This window comes from Cavia porcellus, unplaced genomic scaffold (assembly GCF_034190915.1).
Source record: "Cavia porcellus strain 051 isolate PalLab524CR breed Dunkin Hartley unplaced genomic scaffold, mCavPor4.1 scaffold_7, whole genome shotgun sequence".
In the NCBI taxonomy this organism is placed as follows: Eukaryota; Metazoa; Chordata; class Mammalia; order Rodentia; family Caviidae; genus Cavia; species Cavia porcellus.
In genome coordinates this window covers 905,827-923,096 of record NW_026947490.1, presented here as the reverse complement: position 1 = coordinate 923,096, position 17,270 = coordinate 905,827, and positions in this window count along the sequence as shown.

Sequence of the window (17,270 nt, the reverse complement as noted above, 5' to 3'; positions counted from 1 at the left end):
CTTAAACTTAAACTGTTAAAACACTGAGGGAAATCAGTTTTCAAATGATTACCAGTGTAACAGAAAACTGTAGTTCGCCCTGGTTGATCGCATCCAAATGTTCTGTAACATTCCTCACTGCCTGCCACCAGTCAGCCTGACCAAAATCTGTTCTGCCCCCTACATCCAAAGACTAATAAATACCAACGTGCTGAAAAATAATTAAACCAAATATATCTAACTAATGCAGCCTATAGATGCCAGCTCCCAGTATGCTGAGAAGCTAGGTCAGTTTTTCTGCTCAGGGCAAACCCACTTTATCTTCCACGCTACACTGTGCACTGTGTCCCTAAAGGTGCCAGGAGTGTTCAGAGGGCAGAGGAGGAAGAAAATGATTAGCCTGCGATCAGCTATTTCCTTGGAGAGTTCCCAACAATCTGCATTATCAAAAATAGGAAGACAATAGAAGGCAGCCACTGCATTAAAAACAGTGCAGCTGGCACTGGTACAAGAGCCCCAGTTTGTCACTATACACGGAAATAGAACCAAGTCTAAGTGGGCAAAAACTAGACTTTGAGCTATTTTCCCCAGTACACACCAAACTAATATTTTATGGCTTCAAGTTTTACAAATCCAAAAGGTCATCAGAAGGATGAATGAAGGATGAATGATGGGCTTTGGAAAGCCCATCCTCCAGCTTGATTGGTTAAAAGAAAAAGGAAACCAGTGGTCGGAACAACACAAGAAAACTCTCAATGCTGTGAAATCAAGTTCACTGGATGTGTTCTGTGTGCTCCACAACTGTTTTCCAAACAAGTGTTGTATGAATAAAAAAAGGTCTTCTCTAACTCAGCAATTTTAAGGTTTTTCATTTATGCAATTGATCCTGTCACTGCAGAAGAACATGCACATCACCTGGAAACGTGAGTCCCACATTGGTGTTTAGCTTCCTTATGGTTACTGAACTGAGCATCATAAAATACCTCTAGAGATGCCCCTCTAAACCTCACACCGTCCCAAGAGCCTCCCTAGCATCTCGCAGAAACTATCCCGGGCTCCTCTGTTTGCGAAGCCTTTCATCAATGGGGCACATGGGCTTCCTGGACATCCGTCTCACTGCTGCCTGTTTCCTGCACCTACAGCTACGATACGCTGCAGTATGGCATTGAATCCATATTCAATGGATTCATGGTCTCAAGAGAGAAAAATAGTTCAATACCCAAACCTAATCAAGAATAAAAAAATACACTATCAATCCCTTGTGTCTTTGGATTCCATCTAATTTTAAATATAGACAGCAGTCCAGGGAACACAACCAAAAAATTCACAAAATTATTAAATGCTTTATTTACGATTGGAATCATTCAAAAAAAAGCAAAAGCCAATGAGCCTGAAGAAGGAACTAAGCTGCTGCCTGGTGCTCAGAACCCCGGGCCCTGCTGGTGCTGCTGCCCTGCTGTGGTGCCATCGGCTCCACACAGCAGTCGCACTAGCAGAAGCACAGCATGAGCTCCCCTTGAACCTGCTGGAGTGAAGGAAGTCACGGTGGCACTGTGCAGACCAAGCTGCCAGAGCCTCTGCCAGCTGCAGGCTGACATGGAAACTGTCACTGAGCAGACACGGAGTATGGGAAGAAATCAGGCGGCCATTCGGTCCTGCCAGTGCTCCTGATGGCTCTTCAAGGACACCTGGTGACGTTCCTCTGCCTAATGGTAGCTCCTGCATCCCCAAGCACCTGAAGCAAAGGTAAAGCAGCTAGCAGTGTTCCAAATACTCGATCACTAGAGATAGACTTCTGGCCTGTCGTCCCGACAGCACACCGAGGGGGAGGGGAGGAAGCACAGTTAATAGTTAATGTTCAATCAGAGCGTCCAGGCCACCTGCACAGAAACTGCTACATTGACCCTGTGACCCCCAGCCCTCGGGAGGTGGATCATGCCTTTTGCAACAGGGCACCTGGCCTTCAATCCTGATGACCCTAAAGAAAGTGCAGCATTCCGAGACTCCCTTGTCCTCCTGTCCCTACAGCATGGGAGCAGCTCTCCTGTTGGAGCACTGACTACACCGCATACCCACCTGCCAAGAGGAGCTACTTATAGTAAGATTCATGAAGCTCAGGAACTTCTTCAGGATCTTTGTCATTATGGAGAAGTCTCCTTCCGGTAGGTACTCCCGCACTGTAGTGACATTTATCTGCAGAGTGCACCAAAGAGCTCGATCAGTTGCCAGGGCCCATGAGACGGTGCCCTGCCCGGAGCTGGCCTTGGCACCCCCTGTCCCCCGTGCCCACTGAACCAAGCCACTGCTCGCAGGTACACAGATGGCCCAGGGAGTTGGGCTGTCCAGATGAAGTGACTGAAAGGACACTCATCAAGTGGGAGCGCCTTTGTGGGCCCTGGGACACTGACTTGGGTTGCACCCGGGGAAGCCCCTACCTGTCGCCTACTGCCTCCCTTTTCATGGAACCCTGTGCCCTGCAGTACACCTGCTCTCATATTTAAAGGGCCCTCAGCAGCTCTGCTTGCTGTGCCCCCAGCAGCCTGACCCTGAGAGGTGCATCAGTTCTAACACAGCCACAGCGGTCACCTGTGCACGTCACAGTTACGTGGGAAACTTGGATCCGAAAGTAAGTCACGGTGTCCAAGGTGTTGACAGTAAGAGAACCTGGCAATCTAAAGAAAACTGCTGGGCCCAGCATATAGCTCTGAGGCTCAGTGCCCATCTGGGCATGCAAGGTTCTGAGTCTGATTCCTCATACCAAAAATAAAAAAGGAGACACCCTAAGCGTTAAACATTTTCCTACTGTTTTTTCTTCCATAGGGAAGGGATACAAGAGTATCAACAGCCCCATCATCAAAAGCTGGGCCACAACACCATGGGCACAGGAGGAGAAACTACAGACTGGATGTGTGAGGGAGTGGAGAGGCACACAGGGCCTGTGGACCGTACTTATGGGGCTTTCCTGGCAGGGGCAGCTGAGGAGCAGTGACATGTAGGAGGCCACCATGCAGTCCTCCACGTGCTTGCCAGCGTGCTGCAGAGCTGCAGGCTGAGCATGTGGTCAGGAGCGGAAACCAGGCACAGCAGGGCAGGTCGTGCATGCGCGGGGTCAGCGGACAGAGAGAGAGAGAGAGAGAGAGAGAGAGAGAGAGAGAGAGAGACAATCACTTCAACAGGTGACACACCGGAGCACGGGGGCCTGCCTGGCCCTGCTCACCAGGCGTGCAAGCCAAACGGAGTCACGCACTACACTCCCATCCACCAAGATGACTCAAAGCATTTTACAAAACAGTGATTTGGAGGACTCAGAGAAGGCGGACCCCACCTGAGTGGGACTGGAAAACGCAGCAGCCGGGCATCCCGTGGCCATTCTCCTTTCTACACATGCAGGAGATATGGGATCAGTGTCTCCAGAGGAGGTCATGTACATGGTGCCACCTCGCTCCCCCAGGACGGGAGCACAGCAAGTGTTCTGGCACACAAGGAAGGGTGCATGCGGACAGGAAGAGTCTTGACGCATGGGCATATGGTGCAAGGGAACCGTGTCTCACACACACACACACACACACACACACACACACACACACACACATACACACACGGAGCACGGCCCTGACCACAGGACTGAGCCTGGCCAGCACCGGGCCACACTCCATGTGCCCAGGAAGGGAGAGAACATGAGGCTTGGCTACTAAGCACTAAGTGGCATCTTAGGGCTGATGATAGGTATCTGGCTTTAGGTGACATTGATGGGTGTAGGATTCTGTCACCATAAAATTGTAACTAAAAACTTCTGCATTATTGGCTTTAATAAGGAAATTTTATACTACATGAATTATAACTCAATTCTTAATTTTTTAAAGACTGCTAAACAACCACAAATATGACCGTAAAAAAGGAACATGAACACTGCAGCTGTGTTTCTTAGGCACAGAAATTGCTCCCAACACCATAGCTAAATGGCATCTGCTCTGAGCAGCCAGTGGCCTCGAAGCTGGAGGAGCTGGCCACACTTCCTAGACCCCACAGCGCAGGGACCGCGCCATCCTGCAGACTCCCCACAAATGGGATCACAAGCACCAATGCCAGAGCAGAGTGCCCTCCCCAGGAGCCCCTGCCTAGGACTCTGTGGTGCTGGCCTCCGGGCACTCACGCTGAAGACTGCCATTGTGACTTCCAGCATCTTTGAGCACATGTTAAAAAAACCTCAGTAAATAAACCAAAGTTGCAAACCTGTGCTCATGCTGTCCAGCAGGATTCCTTACAGCAGGAAGGCAGGGCAGATGGGACCAGAGGGGCTAACTCAGCTCTTTCCTCACTTTCCCCTGGGAGCAGCTGCCAGTCCCATAGCACAGGCTTCCCTGGACTGAGCTGCGGCCCCAGCTCTACCCTGACCCAGACTGAATGTACAAACAAGAAACCCTAACCCAGTGCACCCTGACCCAGCATAGCCCCAAGATGCACACACCCTTGTTGAGGTCCAGCTCCTGGCCGTCCTCCTCCTTCTTGTGCTTCTCCTCCTTGCCAACGGCGTTTTCCATCAACACCCACTGTATCTCCCCGCTGGTCTCCTGCCACTCTCCGACCTTATCGTGCTCAGGGGTGGGTGCGTCTTTGATCAACTTACCTGTTTTGCTTTCTTCCAACTGGGCTGCTCGCTCTTGCTCAAGGAATAGCTGACAAAATTAATTTTGAAAAGCACGGAAAAGCCATTACCAACACACATACACCTAGTATTTCGCTTTACATAAGAGGCTGGGCACCATGGAGATCAGTGTGGAAATTCCTCAAAAACGCAGCTACTCCCCTTCTGGGTGTCTTCCCAAAAGAATTAAAAACATCACAGCACAGACATCCATGTGTACTCCTGTACACAGCAGCACAGTTAGTAATAGCTAGACCCTGGAAACAACCCCAGTGCCCATCAATGAGAGAAATGAATAGAAATGGTATTTTTATACAATGGAGTACCACCCAACCATAAGCATAGGCTGGAGACTTTCAAAGCTAAATGGATGCACCTTGAGAGCATACTCATTAGGGAAATAAGACAGACACACAAGTAAATATAAGATTTTCCTAGTGTGAGAAGCTGAAAGAACAAAAAGCATATGTATATGTACATAAAAATCACTAAGCCAGTTAAGCTACGGAGTTCTCTGTGCTCGCTGACGAGGAAGAGCTGGCTAGTACTGTTCAGACACTGCACACAGGTGTCTTGTACTGTGCTGTGCCATGTGTGTGCCACTGCTGCCCCAGTTGATGTGTTCTGAAATTTTGTTGTGGTATTTTTTTCTTCTTTTTATCCTTGAAATAAAATAGGTTTGGGGCAGCAGAGCACCTGCCTAGCATATCCAAAGGCCAGGCTCCACGTCCAGCAATGACCCCACGCTGTCCCCAGCTCAGGCTACTTGGGCAGAAAGATGTGCTCAAGATGTGCCCCATCCTCACCAAACCCAGATGACATAGGTGCTGTGTCAAGAAAGGCATCTCCGTAATTTTCCTTCCTTAATGAGATTCAATTAAAAATAATCATAAAACCCAATGAAACAGCAATTTAAGAAAACCAACCAACACACCAACTTAGGCATGCTGGAAAGAAGAACTCAGAATAAAACTAAACAGATTGGGAAATGCACGGTTGCTTCTTTAGAGGGAATTTAAAGATAAACAATCAGTGAAGAACAGAGTGAAAAGCAGAAGGTCCAACACAGGGCACAAAGGGGAACCAGGATTCCGGTGTGTTCCGTTCCCTTCCTGTCCTGTCCCACCGCAGCATCTACACCCTCACTGACTGAGCTGGGAAAGAGCAGAGGCTGCTAAGGGGAACAGCATGAAAACCCCCCACCCAGCAATCCACAAAGATGTGCTCTGTGCAGAGAAGAGGGCTGTAGGCATTTCACAGGTGGCTCGCATAAGATGATTCCCTAGAGAAAATGAGACAGCAGCTCTCAAAATGGGTCCAAGAATCTCGGGGGTTGGGGGGACCCTGGGTTCCCAACAGGTAGTAGAGGGGGTTGGTAACATTCATTCTCTGCCACACCACGGGGCCAGCTACTGTCCAGTCTTCATGTGCACAGAGGAGTTCTGCAGAATCTTAGATGAGGTATAATTAAACTCACTGCTCTAATAGCTAGTGTGATTTCCCTAGTTTTCCTATGCAATAAATATTCAGGGACATGTATGCACAGTTATCAAGAGAAACTCTCTGGGTTTCCTAGTAAGAATCTAAGAAGTGCTAAGATCAAAATGTATGATCAGAGAATGATGGACTCCTAACTCAAGAAAGAATCAGTTTGTGGGTAGCTTTCTTAAATGTAAGCATTATTAGCTTTAAACCGGTCAACAAATGAACCAGGGTGGTGGCAAATGTCCATAATCCTCGCAACTGGGAGGCTGAGGTATGAGGATTTCTCTCAGTTCAAGGTCAGAATGGCCTACATGGTGAGACCTTGTCTCAAAAAAAATAAAGTCTACTATTTTTCGGGACCTTTTCAAAATGCTATTAAATGCCATACGCAAAAGGTATCTAGGTGAAACTTCTGAAATGATAGTTACTTTAAAAATTGTAACACTGGGCCAGGTGTGATATTGCATGGCTGTAATCCTAGCACTGAGGAGGGTGAGGTAGGAGGATCGCTGACTTTGAGGCCAGCCTGGCTGACAAAGTGAGTTCAAACCAGCCTAAACTGTGTAGTGAGACACTGTCTCAATAAAAGGAAAAGAATGGGGCTGAGGGTGTAGCTCAGGGGCACAGGTGCCTGACTGGCGAGTGTGAGGTCCTGAGTTCCATCCCCAGTACCAAGAAAAAAGGGGGAAAGGCACTGCTGAATGTTAAGCAGCTGAGGAAATAAGGACTTGGTTTGGGCATATTTCTAGGGGAGAAGTATAAGCTTCCCTAAAAGAAGAGGAAACATGGAATTTGGTGAAGGGCCGAGTACCAATTTTCAGTGTACATACTCAGAACATGTCAACTCCTAAATCAGGAAACTACCACTCCCTCTCCCTACTTTGGAAAAATACAGTCTAAGACTTAAGAGTGTTTATCCTGTAATTTCTGTAGTAAAATAAAAAAGAACCACATAAAATAAAACGTTTATCAGTAGAGGACAAGTTAATAAAACTACTAAGTGGCCCTGCAGTGATTACGAAGCCTGAGATAACCCTGTGCTGCCAGAAACCGCTCAGGAGATGGAAGAGGAGAAGTGACCAGAACAAGCTCACTCAGTGTTTCCGCAACACAGACAGGCATGAGACAGGAACTCGGTCTGCCATTATGCCAGGAAAAGCTGCTCTCTGCCCTTTACAAACTGATGTCACACCTCATCAACAAGTTGAAGAGCAGCACCGTGAGTCTCTGTATAGTCCCACTCACACAGAACCATTTACGTTTGTGCTGCCATATGACCCAGGGACACTAATTTCTCAGGACGCAGAACTACTACAAGTGATAACTTTAGAAAATGGAGTCAGGCATTTTAAACCTTCCTCAATGTGATTTTTAAAACATGGGGGTGAATTATTTCTGATTTTTAGATCGATTAATTAATTACTTTTAAAAAGCAGTGAAGAGAATTTTAGGTTACAGTCAGAACTACTTAATTTTAAAATAACCGGAACAAGATCAGTGTTGGCAGTGTGAAAGACATCGATTTCAGCACTAACACTTCCCATCGCTTTGCACGTTTGAATTAGGAGCGTTTCTTGATACTGGAGTATAAGGTAGTAATTTTCTAAAAGCGCAGCAGCAAAACTCATCACCTGAAAGGCACTAAAATCTAAAATCAAAAGCTTTACACAGGCTGATTCCAAAACAACACACCCTAACAGGTGGCATAAAGCCAGTCATGACAGAGGACGGCAGCCTGAGACAAGTGGCTCCCACAGTGCAGGGTGCCTTGTGGATGAGGAACCCTGGGCTGGAAACGCCCACACCAGGGGAAGTGCCTACCAGCTGGCGTGGGAGCAGCATCTGCAAACTGGCCCTTCCCATGGGGTACGCTGAGGTGGCGGCCACTTCCTCACAAAGGGCTGGGCACTCGGGGGCTTTGTCTACCTCACTTCCACTTGAACAAGACTGGGAGGCGCCAGAATGCTGCCATCATACAAGGGAATTCTACTCAGCACTAAACAAGAGTGTCTCCATCCAGGAGTCCCTAAGCTCGGTCACTCTGATGCTCTGCCACTTTCTGGAACTCGCCAAGAAACAGGTAATGCAGGGCTCCCAGCTCTTCTGTGGGCCACAGGGCCTAACAGCATTTTATACACAGATTGGACCTGTGGGAAAATGCCAGTGCCAATGACAGGACAGGATGGGGCCAGATGCCCAATCTTATCACTGGTCTAATCCTGCTTTGCCAAGGAGTGAACACAGTTGAAAAAGCCCAAAGAACAAAGGAAAGGTGCCCTTCAATCAGTGTACTTCTTACTGACTGAAAGAGAAAATGTAATCCAATTTTTAATTGGTTAAGACTATGCTTAAAATTAGTTTCATACTAGGAACTATCAATATTTAAGATTTGGTCAGCTCTAAAAGACACTCCTCCCACTCATATCTAGAGAACACTCCTTAGGAGTTCTAACAACAAAAAAGGGAAACACAGCAGGTGGGTGTGACAGGTGGGGAGGAAGACAGGCTCAGCAACGAGCCTGTCCTGACTGCTGCTCACCTGCAGGAGGGCTTGCACAGCATGAACCTGCCAGGGAGCCCTTAGGTCTCTGTCCCCCTCTCCGAGGTAGAAGGAAGAATCAAAGGAACAGGACATCTTCATGTTGACCAGGCAGTGCCAGTTCCAAGCACTGTACTCCACCAGATTTATCAGCAGGCCCAAGCCCTACAAGGCAGTTGGAAGAGCATTATCACAGATGAGCACTTCAAAATCAAAAATGTATGGAATTAGTGAAAGTTAAAAATCTGAAAAGTACTTTTCCATCAGCAAAATGGTCACATCATCAGTACAGTATGGAAGATAATGGTTTTCTAAAACACTAATTCTCATGGGTTTTAATCACCATTTTGAATTTTTATACTTTTTCTTTTTTAAAGAGGTAAGAAAAGGAAAAAAAACAAGCAGTGTGTTCATAAGGAAATTTTTAAAACAATTCAAAATACATTGAAGTCTGGTTCTTCACCCCAAACTGAAATGACACGTTTACCATCTGACCAGATCAAACACTTCCCCAGCTGCCCGCCCGGCTCACCAGCACCCGAATGTCAACTCTCTGCTCCTGAGGTAGGTACATCGGGACCTGCAAACACAGCTCTGTGCCAATGAGGCCGACCTGTTCCCCTGTCTTGGTGCTGCCCCATTCTGCAATGAGAAAGGACGGGTGGAAGAGTGTTGGTTTTCCCGGTGACAACACCAGACTCATCAACACAGTCAGGAACTTGCAGCTGCACACCCACTGCTTTACTGAAATACACCGGTGACACAGCCAGGCCACCCATTAGACTGGGTCTAAAAGGATGGAATCCTACAAGCGGCATGGGCCTACAGGAGGAAGACAATACCTTACGGAAATCTTAAAAAGCATGCCACTGAGAGGAGACACGCGGGGGTCCATCTCCATGGGAACATGGATGCACCTTTGACTTTGGTGAGGTTGACCAGCACCCCAAAAATGGCCCGCATGCGGTCCTCCACCGCCTTGCCCACATGGCTGCTCATGGTCTGGGGAGGCAAAGGCCTGCTGTCGGCCACCCAGACGCTGCTCTCATTGCGATTGTACTGCTGGGTGAGCTCTTCACAGTGCTGCAGCACTCTAGGGGACACAGACATGCTCTGCTGAAGTCCTACAACACACTCTGCTTCCTGGGCTCGTGAGCCGTCAGACTCTAGTCAGACTCTATGCTTCTATTCTGAAAGTTGTTTTAACTGTTAAATAACTCACCAAATATGTCTCTGTTCCACACTAGAAGTTAAATGTTACTTTACTTTGGAAAAAGTTGGTAAATGAACAAAACTTCTCCAAGGAAAGTCAAAATGAAAAACTTACCACATGTGGGAGGAGTACAACAAGAAGCCAACTTGCCCTTCCTGTAAGCCATGCAGGCCATGCAGGGCTCAGGAAGAGATAAGCCAGTCTGCCACTCCCGTGAGCCCAGCAGTGTGGGAGATGAGAATCAAGAACCACCCCACTCCCACCCCCTACCCGGTGAGCCACCAGCTGGCTCAGGGACAGGCTGAGTTACTAGCAACTGAGATACAAAAACAACTAAACGTTTGTACCATTTGACTGATGCTGCAGGCCTAAGGCCAGCAGTCGGAGCGCATGGTATTATGAGGGTAACAGTATGCAGTAGACCAACTATGGGGCATTTCCTTCTTATTTTTGAAATCCAATACTGTCCTCACTGTTTAATTTTGTTCCGATTCACTGTTTTGTTTCATGTTCTGTTTTGTTTGATTTTCCTATGTCTGTTGGTACAGACAGCGACTATAAAGGTAACAAGTGATATTATGGGAGCAATTGTTGCCCTCCTATTATCCTGTTTTAAAGTTCTGTAGGTACCACTTTGTTCTGTACTGATTAGCTTTATTCTGTTTTGTTAGGTTTTATTCTCTTTAAAATATAAAACTTTTAAAAAAAATCACATGCTGACCATGGTGGCAAGCCTGGTTCCAACTTGAGGAGGGCTGAAGCAGAAGACCCCTTCATCAGGGCATCAAGGCCAGACTGGGCAACATACTGAGACCCTGCTTCAAAATCCAAAAGCCCTCGCAGCAGGTATACTTGGTGGCACACATCTGTCATCTTAGCACTCTGCAGGACTGAGGGAGCAAGGTCCCCAGTCTGAGCCCAGCCTGGGCAACCTAAACTTAGTGTGAGACTCTGCCTCAAAATGTAAACCAAAAAAAGCTGGGTGTGTCACTCAGTGCTGAGGCCCAGGTTCAGTCACAGTAACAGAACAAATACTGCTGGCAGAAATTTGTATCTGTACTGCCTATGTCACTTTTCCCACGTCTTCCAGAGCTCTCCAAGCCATGAGAAAAATCTGATATGCATTAGAGTGAATCATTATTTTTAAACCTGAGGGTAAAGTGACATGTCTCTTGGCAGCTGTACAAGGGTTATGACCTACATCCAAAATTTCTTCAGAGTTTACCAAAAAGCAACAAAGAAGACAGAATCCTAAGTTACTTCTGAAGGCTTTGTGCTTTTTAAAGCAGTACTGGGGACAGAACCCAGGGGGGCTGTATACCGGACTCCACCTCCAGCCCCTTCCTCTTTCACTGAGACAAGGTTTTACTAAGGTGCCCACACTGGCCTACTTGTGATCGTCCTGCCCCCTCTTCTTAAAGTGGGGGAATTACAGGGGTGTGCCATGCGTCCAGCTGAGAAGGCTCTCTTTAACTATCAAGGCTGCTCATTATTACTACTACTGTTTGCACTGGGGCCTGAACCCAGGCTCATGCCTGAGTAATGTTTCTTCTAGTGCAATGGGGCAAACCCATGGCACCCATACCACAGTGGGCAGTTTGTATCACTGAAATCTTCGCCATCACTGCTCTAGTAACCAGAGGTCGAGCAGGCTGAGCCGGGCAGTTCACTCTTCATGCATCACACACCACATAAACCTCTAAAAGTAAACCTATGAGGACTGATCCTCTCCCATTTGGCTATATTCTAAAACACGCTTCAGAAATCTGATATGGTGTTCCTGAATAACTTACAACTCTGGTCAGGAAGGTGCTTCTCATGATGTCTAACTTAAACAATTCATTCTCCTGATGTTTGGGGTGTTAACAGATTTATCCTGTTACTACCAAGAACTTGACTGTCTTGAGGGAGCAGCAGTAACACTCACCAACCTCATGAAGTCCACGGCTGCACCTGTCATGGTTCCACTGAAAACCGCACCATGCCCCACGAATGCTCTTCCACATGTTAATTCTGACCCCTTCTGCCACTTCTAAGACATTTGGTATAAGTGTCCTAACCACAGTGAAAACTGACCTGTCACACTTAACACTCCTGTTCTCAAGGAACTTGTCAGAAGTTAGGACGTGTGTGAAAGAGGTCCTCTTGTTTTGTTTTGTTTTGTTTTGAGACAGGGCCTCACCATGTAGTCCAGGTTGGCTCTGAACTCACTACATAGCCCAGACTAGTCTTGAACACATTGCAATCCTTTGACCTCAGCCTCCTGAGTGCTGAAATTATAGGCATGTACCACTATGCCTGGCCAAAAGAGGCCTTTTAAAATAAAATACAATATATACAGTTTTATATATTAATAAAAAATAAACAATTTACAGACACAGGATCAGCAACAGATTTACCATCAGAATAGTCCTTGGTAAGGGAGTCTAACACCTGGTAAGAAACAAAGGAAACGCATGTGCAAGGGTACTCAGTGTGCTACAAATCTACAAAAGCAAGACTAAAAAGGAGATGGAGGTGTTGTGACATTTGGACTTATTTAAGTGACTGTAGGAGGGAAAAAGTATAAGGTCACAGATAAAAACAAGTCGGGCCATGACTGGCAATAATTCAAGCTAAGCAATGCATACAGAAGGTTTATTACACTACTCTGCCTACTTCTGCTAAGTTTGAAATTCTCCAAAATGTAAGGTAAAAAGACAGGTAAACTCAAGTCTGATGGCATTAGGCCCTCCCTTGAGAAAGAAAGAGGACCTATCCAAAGACAACAAGGAATCACAGAGGCTGGGTTTCAGATTCTTTTTTCCAAAGGGGTGACCTGGAGAAAGTTAACTCCCTGTGGTACCATGTTGGCTAAGCAAAAGGGCAGAGAACTGCTAGGACAAAGAAAAAAACCAGGCCAGCGCTATCAGGACGCTGAAGTTGAGAGGAGAGAGAGCGGGATGGGAGATGCCCACACACCCAGGTGACAGCATTAGCCTGATTGTGATAAGCCCAGGGCAGGGAAGGCTCAAACCAGAAGTTACTTGGAGCTAGGAAAACAGGCAGAAATAGAGTACAGAGGAAGAGCACCAACCACCACAACGAAAAGGAGTAATGGTTTACTACATGCTGTGTGCATACCCTTCCGGGCCTAACAGGTTAACTTTTCAATACACATAACATGCAGAAAATACTTTAAACCCTTCAAAATCTGCTCTATATATGCAAGTATTATTCACACATGTATCCCAAAATGTATCTGTCTGTAAACTACATGTTAACGGATCTATAAACTCATTTCGTTGTAAGCACTGCCCAAGGCGGGCAGAATCAATCATTACCCACCTTGTAATAAACTTGCAGCAAATAAGTGGCTTGTCTATGATGCTAGAGAACCCATACCCAGGGGTTCTGACTCTAGAATTTATATGCCCAACTTCTTCTGCTCTATGATATACAAAGCATTTACAGATCTTAACAGAGACTTTATTTCTTTTATGAAGTAAGATTTTGAAGACTTACTTAGCAGATGAAATAATGAGTTGTGAATCTTTATACGCTATCAAGTAGCTCTGATTCTCTGGATTATGCACCGTTACCTAAATAAGAGGAACACAAAATGATTATGGCAATTCAAACCTCTTATTTATTCACGTTAGCATCATACTCTACCTAAGTTCCTTGTCATATAAGAAACAGTTCCTGACTCAAAGGTTCTAAATTGAAAAGAACAGAGCCACCAATTAATCATAAATTTAAGAAGTCACTGCCATAATTACTCATTCATGATATATTCTTTACTACACATTTACTGTAATGAACTGCTAAGCACTCTGAATGTTAGAAATCCCCATCTTATAAACAGATGAATACTTTAAAATTTGTAGGTGGATTCAATACCTGTGATCTAATATATCCAAAGTATCCTATAAGACAGAAGACACAATTTCATCTATATTAGGAGCTCGTGCCAATTTTTCTAAAGCACCAAGTTAATCCAACCTAATCAACAATTACCATCCTGAAACTTACTGGTGGTGAAACCTGAACCCATACCCAAATAGGTAAAGTTATGCCTAAAAGCCAAAAAACAAAATATACTAATGACAATATATTGTGACTATAATATTACTTAAAGAAAAGCTAAATAAATACTTATTAAAAATAACCACTTTCTTTGGGAATTTAGCTCAGTGGCATAAGTGCCTGCCTGGCAAGTGCGAGATCAAGAGTTCAATTCCCAGTTCCAAGAACAAAAACAAAATCAAAAACAACAACAACAAAAAAAACCCAGTTTCTGGTAGGGATGGTGGTGCATGTCTGTAATTCCAGCCTGCAGGAGGCTTGAGATAGGAGGATTGCTGCAAGTTCAAGACCACCTTGAACTACAAAGTGAGACACTGTCTCAAAAAATGAAAGAAAGACAGAAACAAACAACCTTCTAATTTTGAAGCTTTGGGTTCCATCAATCCCCAACACACACAGACACAAACCCCATCTCTGATTTTGGTGAACTACTGTTTCACGCAAAAAAATTAATGCAGATAAGTAGCATTCTACATTATGTAGAGTAATAAAGTGGCACACAAGCTTTATCAAGAAACTTGCATGTAACATATCATTTGGAGCAATACATATTATTAAAATAATAAACGTTTATTTATTTTAAAAAATTTTTGAGATAGAGTCATGCTATGTAATGCATGCTGGCCTCAAACTCACAGGGGTCCTCTGGCCTCAGCCACCCAGGGGTGGGATTACAGTGGGTATCACCACGCCTGGCTATTTTTTATTTTTTGAGGCAGGGTCTCACTACATAGTTCAGGCTGACCTTGAACTCACTAGGTAGCCAGGCAGGCCTCAAATGCATGGGGATCTTTCTGCCTCTTCTTCCCAAGTGCTGGAACTACAGGTGCATGCCACTATACCCAGCTAAAATGTTCATTTAAAGCACTCCTAGGAACAAAGCATGGGGTGTCAGTTGCCCTGTGTGTTCAACATCCAAGATAACCACTTTACACCGCTAAACTGCTCAAGAAATGCATAAAACTTTACTGCGGGTGAAAAAAAGCAGAGTTCCAACAAGCCAAATATAAAATATGTGGTGACTACATGCAACAATCACAAAACTGCATGACTCAGGGGCTGGGAGAAATCCATTTCGGTGGTAGAGGCCTTGCTGGTGCACACACGGCACTGAGTCCAAACCAGCACCAGGATAAAGGGTGGGGGGGATCAAATAACTGTCCCCAAATAGTTATCTATACTTCCACCTTCCAGAACTCATAAACATCTCTCTGCTCCCCATAACGGGGCTACCAGTTTTTCTTTATCCTCATCTCTACTTAAATGATCCACACACTCTTTGACTAGGTGAAAAGAAACAGATGTCAGTTACAGCTTCAAGCTCAGGACTCAACCCTTAGAGACCCTTCAAAGTCACTGGTCAGCATGCTAGGCGTGTGCTGGAATCTCCACAAATGTAATTTGTTCTATGTTTAATACTGGGTCATTGTGAAATGTATGGTACTGTGTTCCCATAAACTCCCAAGGTCACAGTATCGATAGCTTCTACTTCAAAAGTCAAGAGATTTGTAGGATGCTACTAAAAGGGGACCTTTTCAAACTGAAAAAATTCTTTTGCACAGAGTATTTTCTCTGTGCTGTAAGTATGTAAACACAACACATACCCATACGTGTGCACCCATTTCCATACCTTTATCTATGTTGTGATCCAGACCACCCAAAATCTGCAGTTCTTCTTTAAACCAGTTTCATGCTAGTTTAGAAGAAAGGGACAACAGTGTCTCCATCGCCAAAAGCCCAGTCAAGAAATCAGAGGCACACATGCCATTTGTGAATGCTGACTCTTAGTGATAATTCTGAAGCAACAATTTTAGAGGCTGTTGTTCTTTACAAACATCTATTTCATATTACTAACGGGTTTTTTTTTGTTTTTGGGTACTAAGGATTGAACTCACAACCTGATGCTTGTCAGGCAGGTGCTTCCGCCACTGAGCTAAAGCCCCAGCCCCAGTTTTGTTTTGTTTTGTATTGTTTTAATAGAACCGTGAGCACTCGTAAGTGAAAATGAGCTAACGTTTATCAATATAGTCAATGTGGACAAAATGCTTTTAAGGTTTAAGTGTGGGGCTGTGTTTACTGTAGTGAGTTGATTCACCAGGAAAAATGGAACAAATTAACACTCCTAGGAACAAAGCATGGGGTCCCAGTTGCCCTGAGTGTTCAAGATCCAAGATTACCGCTTTACACCGCTAAATAGTACATAATAGTCACCCAGTGGTTGGTGGTCCTGCATGTTTCTCTGAGTGTCCTGTTCCTTATTTGCTGGTCAGGTTCCTGTTTTCCATCTACTCTAAAATACAAATCCTTTGCTTGATTAGGTGGTATAGAATGACTAGTCTTAAAATTTGGGCTGCAGGGTGAGCAGTGTGGACATTCTTTAAATGGCTATTATGACAAAAGTCATACTATTTTTAACTACATTACGTACTAATACTCCAGGGTCCCTGCTAGAGGGAGCACAAAAGGGGAAAGCAATTTTAAAACCAGGTTAACTTTATGTTCTCTCTTAGTTCATTTCCTACTGCATACAGACACTTCCAACAAACAGTAATCGGTTCTTGATGTAATAAAGGAACTTTTGCATAACAGAAGAAATGCTTTAATTAGCAAAGCCTGAAGAGACCTGGTTTTCTATCCAAAGCTTCTGCCCTTCAAAAGATGCAAATTTACATGCTGGCCTATATTATATTTGGAACAGAATGTAAATTAATATATTTAGAAACATCAACAACAGATCTTACTAGTATCACAATTTTAAAACAGGGATCCAGAATATTGTGCAATATTGTATTTTAAATTGTTGTTCAAGGTGACCAGTAGAAAATTAGACTACAATACTACAAATACAAATTCACTGTGTCCATGTCTCATTCTAAGCCCCGTGGAGAGGAATTTAATGAAAAATTTAACTTGGCCCTGGTGTATGAGCCAGGCCACCACAGTGCTGCAGATGCCCACAAAGGCACCACAGTTAGGAAGAAGGGACATAATAATTCAGTATAAATACAGCGAAAATGCCTTTGTGTTTTTATGTTAAAAAGAAACTTTAATGTCTATTTCTATTGGCACAAAAAGACATTTTATGTAATCTTCAGTATTTATGATTAGCTGCTTTAAAATATAGCCTATAAGCACTTTATTTGAAATATATCATTGCTCAGAATACTATTATGTGCTGGGTGTGGTGGTGCATGCCTGTAATCCCAGCACTCGGGAAAGGGTGAGGCAAGAAGATTGCTGAGTTCCAGGCCAGCTTGGGCTACATACATAGTGAATTCAAGGCTTCCCTGAACTGCATAGTGAGATCCTGCCTAAAAAAATGGGGGGCAGGATGGCCAGGG